General features: G+C 48.4%; 7 non-coding genes across 7 annotated transcripts; 5 read left to right on the top strand and 2 right to left on the bottom strand.

The window, feature by feature from the left end:
• Positions 1-175: 175 nt before the first annotated feature.
• On the top strand, positions 176-257 carry trnal-aag (transfer RNA leucine (anticodon AAG)). The gene has a single exon. It is a non-coding gene; the product is annotated as a tRNA-Leu (tRNA).
• Positions 258-1,975: 1,718 nt separating this feature from the next.
• Positions 1,976-2,057, top strand: trnal-aag (transfer RNA leucine (anticodon AAG)). The gene has a single exon. It is a non-coding gene; the product is annotated as a tRNA-Leu (tRNA).
• A 1,717-nt stretch (positions 2,058-3,774) lies between these two features.
• Positions 3,775-3,856, top strand: trnal-aag (transfer RNA leucine (anticodon AAG)). Its single transcript has one exon. It is a non-coding gene; the product is annotated as a tRNA-Leu (tRNA).
• A 1,717-nt stretch (positions 3,857-5,573) lies between these two features.
• Positions 5,574-5,655, top strand: trnal-aag (transfer RNA leucine (anticodon AAG)). Its single transcript has one exon. It is a non-coding gene; the product is annotated as a tRNA-Leu (tRNA).
• A 1,164-nt stretch (positions 5,656-6,819) lies between these two features.
• On the bottom strand, positions 6,820-6,892 carry trnar-acg (transfer RNA arginine (anticodon ACG)). The gene has a single exon. It is a non-coding gene; the product is annotated as a tRNA-Arg (tRNA).
• A 1,150-nt stretch (positions 6,893-8,042) lies between these two features.
• Positions 8,043-8,124, bottom strand: trnas-gcu (transfer RNA serine (anticodon GCU)). Its single transcript has one exon. It is a non-coding gene; the product is annotated as a tRNA-Ser (tRNA).
• A 564-nt stretch (positions 8,125-8,688) lies between these two features.
• trnal-aag (transfer RNA leucine (anticodon AAG)) lies at positions 8,689-8,770 on the top strand. The gene has a single exon. It is a non-coding gene; the product is annotated as a tRNA-Leu (tRNA).
• Positions 8,771-9,182: the final 412 nt, after the last annotated feature.

Below are 9,182 nucleotides of genomic sequence, written 5' to 3'. Positions count from 1 at the left end.
GACTTCACCTTAATCGACGTCTTTTGACGAAACTAGATTAAATGCATAGGATTTGATCATTGAAATCATCATGACAATAACTTCATACATACATGAATGCGTGCATGCATGTATGCGTGCATGCATGCTTACATACATCCAGACATACAAAGCGGTAAGACAAGGTCCTTCCCCGGGTAGCGTGGCCGAGCGGTCTAAGGCGCTGGATTAAGGCTCCAGTCTCTTCGGAGGCGTGGGTTCAAATCCCACCGCTGCCAATAGCCATGTTTTTGCCCGTCTTCAACGACCAGGTTGACGACGTTGCTTGGTTTCAGCAAGACTCCCAGGCGGCATCCAAATGAACCAAAAACACACAGTGGTCTGTATACAGTTGTGAATGTGGCCACTCAGGATCTTAATGCAGTGTTTCGTAGATGCAGGGTCAAGACTGGGGTCGTGGATGGAAAAGCGGCGCACGCAACCTGGGAGCAGAAACACACAGACGCACACCTGACGTTCATTACTTATGGCCCAAGTACCCGAGGAACGCTTGGTGATGGAGTGCAGGTGGACCCAGGGGTGTTGTGCGGCGCTGATTCCCTCAAACGAAAACAAATGATAATAAGGCACACGTGCAAGCTTAATAATAACAGTTGGGAATAAGAAATGAGACAATGAGGTGAAAGCAAATCAAAACACAAAATAAAAGGCAATATAATGCCAACCATAATACACAACCATATTGAATAGAGAGAAGCGAATGATGAATGTAATAAAAATGAGAGATTAGAAGAGCTCATTAACACCGTCCGAAACATGAACTTTACATTCCTGATGCTATCTGGGCTGTACGTGCACCTTCCCCAAGGGTGAGAGCTTTGCCTCTTGTTTTATGGAGGTGTAGATCTTAATGTCATTGCTTTCGTTTCATTCCATCTTCTAATTGCTCCAAGGTGTGGCTCTTTGGCTGCTGAAGTGCCCACCAGTAACTTGGGCTTTGCGGGGAATTGATTGAGGGTGGTGTGGTCTCTTGAAATCCTGATAGTGGGGCCTTTTCTCATATACCTCGCCCCAGGACCAAAAATTCAGCGCTGGCATTTCAGCCACACCAGCCCCCACCCAAGACCCAAAGCAAGCAGACACGCCCTGCACCCTCGCAGGCCATCTCCCACCATGCACACCGCCACCCCGGATATTCCACTCGAGGGTAATGACAACATTTTGAGACAGGACGGAACAGGATTGCAACGTAATAGATAGAGATGAACACTTTATTGAGGCAGCAATCATTGCTCTTCTGTAAAAGGCTGCCGTGATCCGAAGAGTATGGTATCCGAACCCTCGCGTGCACAGCACAATGGATTAGCAGTCCATCGCCTTAACCACTCGGCCACCTCGTCTGCCGAGAGCGCTCCCCGTTGACATGCAAAGTAAATGTCCAGAAAAGTAACGTGTGAAATGGAACGACGAGGTGCAACTAGGAAAGCACCATGACTTTAATGGCTAAAGGAAGTTGGCAACGGTGGGATTCCAACCCACGCCTCCAAAGAGACTGGAGCTTAAATGAAGCGCCTTAGACCACTCGGCCACATTACCACACCCACCACGATGTCTACGGTCACACCTGCATCAGTCATCTCACGTGGTGGACGCTTCTGCGTATCAACATTTTCAACAGCGCTGTTGACCTTTGCTGCTGTTGAAGATGCACCAAGTACATTTAGCATGAAAACATCCCAATCTGTACGGGCTCGAAAGGATTGTATTGTGACCCGCACATACTGCGCAGTGGACTCGTAGTCTGTTTGCACGCAGACACAAGACTTCACCTTAATCGACGTCTTTTGACGAAACTAGATTAAATGCATAGGATTTGATCATTGAAATCATCATGACAATAACTTCATACATACATGAATGCGTGCATGCATGTATGCGTGCATGCATGCTTACATACATCCAGACATACAAAGCGGTAAGACAAGGTCCTTCCCCGGGTAGCGTGGCCGAGCGGTCTAAGGCGCTGGATTAAGGCTCCAGTCTCTTCGGAGGCGTGGGTTCAAATCCCACCGCTGCCAATAGCCATGTTTTTGCCCGTCTTCAACGACCAGGTTGACGACGTTGCTTGGTTTCAGCAAGACTCCCAGGCGGCATCCAAATGAACCAAAAACACACAGTGGTCTGTATACAGTTGTGAATGTGGCCACTCAGGATCTTAATGCAGTGTTTCGTAGATGCAGGGTCAAGACTGGGGTCGTGGATGGAAAAGCGGCGCACGCAACCTGGGAGCAGAAACACACAGACGCACACCTGACGTTCATTACTTATGGCCCAAGTACCCGAGGAACGCTTGGTGATGGAGTGCAGGTGGACCCAGGGGTGTTGTGCGGCGCTGATTCCCTCAAACGAAAACAAATGATAATAAGGCACACGTGCAAGCTTAATAATAACAGTTGGGAATAAGAAATGAGACAATGAGGTGAAAGCAAATCAAAACACAAAATAAAAGGCAATATAATGCCAACCATAATACACAACCATATTGAATAGAGAGAAGCGAATGATGAATGTAATAAAAATGAGAGATTAGAAGAGCTCATTAACACCGTCCGAAACATGAACTTTACATTCCTGATGCTATCTGGGCTGTACGTGCACCTTCCCCAAGGGTGAGAGCTTTGCCTCTTGTTTTATGGAGGTGTAGATCTTAATGTCATTGCTTTCGTTTCATTCCATCTTCTAATTGCTCCAAGGTGTGGCTCTTTGGCTGCTGAAGTGCCCACCAGTAACTTGGGCTTTGCGGGGAATTGATTGAGGGTGGTGTGGTCTCTTGAAATCCTGATAGTGGGGCCTTTTCTCATATACCTCGCCCCAGGACCAAAAATTCAGCGCTGGCATTTCAGCCACACCAGCCCCCACCCAAGACCCAAAGCAAGCAGACACGCCCTGCACCCTCGCAGGCCATCTCCCACCATGCACACCGCCACCCCGGATATTCCACTCGAGGGTAATGACAACATTTTGAGACAGGACGGAACAGGATTGCAACGTAATAGATAGAGATGAACACTTTATTGAGGCAGCAATCATTGCTCTTCTGTAAAAGGCTGCCGTGATCCGAAGAGTATGGTATCCGAACCCTCGCGTGCACAGCACAATGGATTAGCAGTCCATCGCCTTAACCACTCGGCCACCTCGTCTGCCGAGAGCGCTCCCCGTTGACATGCAAAGTAAATGTCCAGAAAAGTAACGTGTGAAATGGAACGACGAGGTGCAACTAGGAAAGCACCATGACTTTAATGGCTAAAGGAAGTTGGCAACGGTGGGATTCCAACCCACGCCTCCAAAGAGACTGGAGCTTAAATGAAGCGCCTTAGACCACTCGGCCACATTACCACACCCACCACGATGTCTACGGTCACACCTGCATCAGTCATCTCACGTGGTGGACGCTTCTGCGTATCAACATTTTCAACAGCGCTGTTGACCTTTGCTGCTGTTGAAGATGCACCAAGTACATTTAGCATGAAAACATCCCAATCTGTACGGGCTCGAAAGGATTGTATTGTGACCCGCACATACTGCGCAGTGGACTCGTAGTCTGTTTGCACGCAGACACAAGACTTCACCTTAATCGACGTCTTTTGACGAAACTAGATTAAATGCATAGGATTTGATCACTGAAATCATCATGACAATAACTTCATACATACATGCATGCGTGCATGCATGTATGCATGCATGCATGCTTACATACATCCAGACATACAAAGCGGTAAGACAAGGTCCATCCCGGGTAGCGTGGCCGAGCGGTCTAAGGTGCTGGATTAAGGCTCCAGTCTCTTCGGAGGCGTGGGTTCAAATCCCACCGCTGCCAATAGCCATGTTTTTGCCCGTCTTCAACGACCAGGTTGACGACGTTGCTTGGTTTCAGCAAGACTCCCAGGCGGCATCCAAATGAACCAAAAACACACAGTGGTCTGTATACAGTTGTGAATGTGGCCACACAGGATCTTAATGCAGTGTTTCGTAGATGCAGGGTCAAGACTGGGGTCGTGGATGGAAAAGCGGCGCACGCAACCTGGGAGCAGAAACACACAGACGCACACCTGACGTTCATTACTTATGGCCCAAGTACCCGAGGAACGCTTGGTGATGGAGTGCAGGTGGACCCAGGGGTGTTGTGCGGCGCTGATTCCCTCAAACGAAAACAAATGATAATAAGGCACACGTGCAAGCTTAATAATAACAGTTGGGAATAAGAAATGAGACAATGAGGTGAAAGTAAATCATAACACAAAATAAAAGGCAATATAATGCCAACCATAATACACAACCATATTGAATAGAGAGAAGCGAATGATGAATGTAATAAAAATGAGAGATTAGAAGAGCTCATTAACACCGTCCGAAACATGAACTTTACATTCCTGATGCTATCTGGGCTGTACGTGCACCTTCCCCAAGGGTGAGAGCTTTGCCTCTTGTTTTATGGAGGTGTAGATCTTAATGTCATTGCTTTCGTTTCATTCCATCTTCTATTTGCTCCAAGGTGTGGCTCTTTGGCTGCTGAAGTGCCCACCAGTAACTTGGGCTTTGCGGGGAATTGATTGAGGGTGGTGTGGTCACTTGAAATCCTGATAGTGGGGCCTTTTCTCATATACCTCGCCCCAGGACCAAAAATTCAGCGCTGGAATTTCAGCCACACCAGCCCCCACCCAAGACCCAAAGCAAGCAGACACGCCCTGCACCCTCGCAGGCCATCTCCCACCATGCACACCGCCACCCCGGATATTCCACTCGAGGGTAATGACAACATTTTGAGACAGGACGGAACAGGATTGCAACGTAATAGATAGAGATGAACACTTTATTGAGGCAGCAATCATTGCTCTTCTGTAAAAGGCTGCCGTGATCCAAAGAGTATGGTATCCGAACCCTCGCGTGCACAGCACAATGGATTAGCAGTCCATCGCCTTAACCACTCAGCCACCTCGTCTGCCGAGAGCGCTCCCCGTTGACATGCAAAGTACATGTCCAGAAAAGTAACGTGTGAAATGGAACGACGAGGTGCAACTAGGAAAGCACCATGACTTTAATGGCTAAAGGAAGTTGGCAACGGTGGGATTCCAACCCACGCCTCCAAAGAGACTGGAGCTTAAATGAAGCGCCTTAGACCACTCGGCCACATTACCACACCCACCACGATGTCTACGGTCACACCTGCATCAGTCATCTCACGTGGTGGACGCTTCTGCGTATCAACATTTTCAACAGCGCTGTTGACCTTTGCTGCTGTTGAAGATGCACCGAGTACATTTAGCATGAAAACATCCCAATCTGTACGGGCTCGAAAGGATTGTATTGTGACCCGCACATACTGCGCAGTGGACTCGTAGTCTGTTTGCACGCAGACACAAGACTTCACCTTAATCGACGTCTTTTGACGAAACTAGATTAAATGCATAGGATTTGATCACTGAAATCATCATGACAATAACTTCATACATACATGCATGCGTGCATGCATGTATGCGTGCATGCATGCTTACATACATCCAGACATACAAAGCGGTAAGACAAGGTCCATCCCGGGTAGCGTGGCCGAGCGGTCTAAGGTGCTGGATTAAGGCTCCAGTCTCTTCGGAGGCGTGGGTTCAAATCCCACCGCTGCCAATAGCCATGTTTTTGCCCGTCTTCAACGACCAGGTTGACGACGTTGCTTGGTTTCAGCAAGACTCCCAGGCGGCATCCAAATGAACCAAAAACACACAGTGGTCTGTATACAGTTGTGAATGTGGCCACACAGGATCTTAATGCAGTGTTTCGTAGATGCAGGGTCAAGACTGGGGTCGTGGATGGAAAAGCGGCACACGCAACCTGGGAGCAGAAACACACAGACGCACACCTGACGTTCATTACTTATGGCCCAAGTACCCGAGGAACGCTTGGTGATGGAGTGCAGGTGGACCCAGGGGTGTTGTGCGGCGCTGATTCCCTCAAACGAAAACAAATGATAATAAGGCACACGTGCAAGCTTAATAATAACAGTTGGGAATAAGAAATGAGACAATGAGGTGAAAGTAAATCATAACACAAAATAAAAGGCAATATAATGCCAACCATAATACACAACCATATTGAATAGAGAGAAGCGAATGATGAATGTAATAAAAATGAGAGATTAGAAGAGCTCATTAACACCGTCCGAAACATGAACTTTACATTCCTGATGCTATCTGGGCTGTACGTGCACCTTCCCCAAGGGTGAGAGCTTTGCCTCTTGTTTTATGGAGGTGTAGATCTTAATGTCATTGCTTTCGTTTCATTCCATCTTCTAATTGCTCCAAGGTGTGGCTCTTTGGCTGCTGAAGTGCCCACCAGTAACTTGGGCTTTGCGGGGAATTGATTGAGGGTGGTGTGGTCACTTGAAATCTTGATAGTGGGGCCTTTTCTCATATACCTCGCCCCAGGACCAAAAATTCAGCGCTGGCATTTCAGCCACACCAGCCCCCACCCAAGACCCAAAGCAAGCAGACACGCCCTGCACCCTCGCAGGCCATCTCCCACCATGCACACCGCCACCCCGGATATTCCACTCGAGGGTAATGACAACATTTTGAGACAGGACGGAACAGGATTGCAACGTTATGGAAAGAGATGAACACTTTATTGAGGCAGCAATCATTGCTCTTCTGTAAAAGGCTGCCGTGATCCGAACCCACGCGTGGGAGCGGTGACTTTGATGGTCCTCCCATGCCTGGTTCGGCACACTATGATGTAGTGCTGCTGGTCGGCAGATATGAGAAGAAAACAGTGAGAGATGGTTGTAGATGCTGTCGAGCCAGGAAGGAGTCGAACCTACAGTCTTCTGATTCGTAGTCAGACGCGTTATCCATTGCGCCACTGGCCCCACGTTTGGACGCACTCAAGCAATCCGATGGAAACAGCTTCTTCTGTCCTGGAACAGGGTATCAGTGCACCCAAAGGGATGCAAAGTTCAGAGCGAACCCACCGCTGCCAGCAGCCATGTTTTTGCCCGTCCTCAACGACCAGGTTGACGACGTTGCTTGGTATCAGCAAGACTCCCAGGCAGCATCCAAATGAACCCAAAACACACAGTGGTCTGTATACAGTTGTGAATGTGGCCACACAGGATCTTAATGCAGTGTTTCGTAGATGCAGGGTCAAGACTGGGGTCGTGGATGGAAAAGCGGCGCACGCAACCTGGGAGCAGAAACAAACAGACGCACACCTGACGTTCATTACTTATGGCCCAAGTACCCGAGGAACGCTTGGTGATGGAGTGCAGGTGGACCCAGGGGCGTTGTGCGGTGCTGATTCTTTCAAACGAAAACAAATGATAATAAGGCACACGTGTAAGCTTAATAATAACAGTTGGGAATAAGAAATGAGACAATGAGGTGAAAGCAAATCAATACACAAAATAAAAGGCAATATAATGCCAACCATAATACACAACCATATTGAATAGAGAGAAGCGAATGATGAATGTAATAAAAATGAGAGATTAGAAGAGCTCATTAACACCGTCCGAAACATGAACTTTACATTCCTGATGCTATCTGGGCTGTACGTGCACCTTCCCCAAGGGTGAGAGCTTTGCCTCTTGTTTTATGGAGGTGTAGATCTTAATGTCATTGCTTTCGTTTCTTTCCATCTTCTAATTGCTCCAAGGTGTGGCTCTTTGGCTGCTGAAGTGCCCACCAGTAACTTGGGCTTTGCGGGGAATTGATTGAGGGTGGTGTGGTCACTTGAAATCTTGATAGTGGGGCCTTTTCTCATATACCTCGCCCCAGGACCAAAAATTCAGCGCTGGCATTTCAGCCACACCAGCCCCCACCCAAGACCCAAAGCAAGCAGACACGCCCTGCACCCTCGCAGGCCATCTCCCACCATGCACACCGCCACCCCGGATATTCCACTCGAGGGTAATGACAACATTTTGAGACAGGACGGAACAGGATTGCAACGTAATGGAAAGAGATGAACACTTTATTGAGGCAGCAATCATTGCTCTTCTGTAAAAGGCTGCCGTGATCCGAAGAGGATGGTATCCGAACCCACGCGTGCACAGCACAATGGATTAGCAGTCCATCGCCTTAACCACTCGGCCACCTCGTCTGCCGAGAGTGCTCCCCGTTGACATGCAAAGTACATGTCCAGAAAAGTAACGTGTGAAATGGAACGACGAGGTGCAACTAGGAAAGCACCATGACTTTAATGGCTAAAAGAAGTTGGCAACGGTGGGATTCCAACCCACGCCTCCAAAGAGACTGGAGCTTAAATGAAGCGCCTTAGACCACTCGGCCACGTTACCACACCCACCACGACGTCTACGGTCACACCTGCATCAGTCATCTCACGTGGTGGACGCTTCTGGGTATCAACATTTTCAACAGCGCTGTTGACCTTTGCAGCTGTTGAAGATGCACCGAGTACATTTAGCATGAAAACATCCCAATCTGTACGGGCTCGAAAGGATTGTATTGTGACCCGCACATACTGCGCAGTGGACTCGTAGTCTGTTTGCACGCAGACACAAGACTTCACCTTAATCGACGTCTTTTGACGAAACTAGATTAAATGCATAGGATTTGATCATTGAAATCATCATGACAATAACTTAATACATACATGCTTACATACATCCAGACATACAAAGCGGTAAGACAAGGTCCTTCCCCGGGTAGTGTGGCCGAGCGGTCTAAGGCGCTGGATTAAGGCTCCAGTCTCTTCGGAGGCGTGGGTTCAAATCCCACCGCTGCCAATAGCCGTGTTTTTGCCCGTCTTCAACGACCAGGTTGACGACGTTGCTTGGTTTCAGCAAGACTCCCAGGCGGCATCCAAATGAACCAAAAACACACAGTGGTCTGTATACAGTTGTGAATGTGGCCACACAGGATCTTAATGCAGTGTTTCGTAGATGCAGGGTCAAGACTGGGGTCGTGGATGGAAAAGCGGCGCACGCAACCTGGGAGCAGAAACACACAGACGCACACCTGACGTTCATTACTTATGGCCCAAGTACCCGAGGAACGCTTGGTGATGGAGTGCAGGTGGACCCAGGGGTGTTGTGCGGCGCTGATTCCCTCAAACGAAAACAAATGATAATAAGGCACACGTGCAAGCTTAATAATAACAGTTGGGAATAAGATATGAGACAATGAGGTGAAAGCAAA

The sequence above is a fragment of the Amia ocellicauda genome, chromosome 14, assembly GCF_036373705.1.
Source record: "Amia ocellicauda isolate fAmiCal2 chromosome 14, fAmiCal2.hap1, whole genome shotgun sequence".
NCBI lineage: Eukaryota > Metazoa > Chordata > Actinopteri > Amiiformes > Amiidae > Amia > Amia ocellicauda.
The sequence above is the reverse complement of the archived record's forward strand: the minus strand, read 5'-3'. Positions and strand labels throughout refer to the sequence as shown.